Below are 1,980 nucleotides of genomic sequence, written 5' to 3' on the forward strand. Positions count from 1 at the left end.
ACGTCCAAATTCCAAAAAAAATCACTAAAATATAAGATAAAAAATAATCTAAATTCTAAGAAAAAAAAGCATATAAAATATAGGAAAAAATCATCCAAATCTTAAGAAAAATAATCATCCAAAACTAATAAAAAAAATCGTCGGAAATTTAGGAAAAAGAAATATAAAAAACTAGTTAAAAGAATCATTCAAAACCAAATAGAAGAGGAGAAGAAGAAGAGTCGTAGGGTGACCGGCAACGACATCTTGGACGGTGTTGCATGTACGGTGAAAGACCCATGGTGGCAAATTGCGAGGAGGAAGCCACGAAAACCGCGCATCTCGAGTGGAGGAGTCGCCATGGATTGGAGTAGTTGATCGCGCATCGCGAATAGGGGACCGACGGTGGTTGCGTCGCACCGGATGGGGGCCACAGCGTCGACGAAAGAAGGACGGCGACGGGACACGTGGAAGAGGCTGCACAGCGCGACGAAAGACGTGACAGTGGTTAATGGGCGGCGGCTTCGAAAATGCATGGAGACGGGGGGTTGTGGAGGGAAAGTTTTGACTTTTTCCAAATGAATGAAAAGGGATTAGGTTTTTTATGGGTTGTTTTTATTGTGTATTATAAATGTTATTAGCATAAATGTAGAAAATTTTTTTTTGAATTTTGAATTTTTATTTTTAAATTTTTATTTATTTATAAAATTTAAATTATAATAGAGTTGCCTTATGTTGGCTTGTAGGGGAGTTGTTTCCCTATACTTTTTCATAATGTAATTCTGAACTAATGCGGGTTAGTTAAAGCAAGGTTTTGAGTTTGAGACCTTGTAAATACTACAACAACAACAAAGTCTTGTCCCACTAGGTAGAGTCGGCTACATGAATCAAACAATGCCATTGAGCTCTGTCATGTATCATGTCTACAGAAAAATCGTTGACATGTAAATCTCGTTTGACCACCTCATGGATGGTCTTCTTAGCTCTTCCTCTGCCTCTCACCCCTTGTCCATCTTCCATCTCATCCACCCTCTTGACTAAGTGTTCTGTCGGTCTTCTTTCTACATGTCCAAACCACCTAAGATGCGATTCTACCATTTTTTTCACAATGGGTGCTACTCTAACTCTCTTTCTTATATCCCCGTTCCTTATTTTAATCCAATCGCGTATAACTATTCATTCATCTCAACATCTTCATATCTGCCACACTCAACTTATGTTCGTGCTCTCATTTGGCCTTCCAACACTCCGTACCATAAAGTATAGCTGGTCTTATAGTAGTGTGATAGAATTTACCTTTAAGTTTTAAAGATACTTTTTTGTCACATATAAAATTAGATACACTTCGCTATTTTAATCAACCTACTTGAATCTTATAATTTACATCCTGTTCAATCTTTTCATTATCCTATACGATGCACCAAAGGTTTTGAGTTCGAGACCTTGTAAATACAACTACATATATTGTATTCTAAAACTCACCCATCATAATCAAATTAAATGTTCAATTGGATAAGTATTTCAGGACATCCATATGTTTAATACGTAGTGTGTATTTCACTATATATTTTGGATAATTTTTAGACCAATTTATAGGTGTGTAGTAGTGCTTGTGGCATGCATTGTAATAAATTAATTGTGAGCAGTGCGTCCGTACAGTCACTGAAATTGTTGTCCAATTAATATAATCAATTTGCTACAATGCAACAACTCTACAATTATGGGAGGGAAGTACAATCCTTAGTAGTATTAAAATTAAAAAGGCAGCTTTAAACATTTCTCGCTGAAAATAATGTGAAGTGCACCACCTTTATTGACATATATCTAAAAAAGAAAAAGACAAGCAAGAAGTCTATACAACTTTTGGTAATTTGGAGCATAGCAACATATAATTGGTTGATTGATAGTGCGAATGCAATAGGATAATATTAATTCAAAAATGTTATTCTTATATCAAAATTAGCTACTAAAATTAATTAATATATTTATATATAAATATAT

Source organism: Arachis ipaensis, chromosome B03 (genome assembly GCF_000816755.2).
Source record: "Arachis ipaensis cultivar K30076 chromosome B03, Araip1.1, whole genome shotgun sequence".
Classification (NCBI taxonomy): Eukaryota; Viridiplantae; Streptophyta; class Magnoliopsida; order Fabales; family Fabaceae; genus Arachis; species Arachis ipaensis.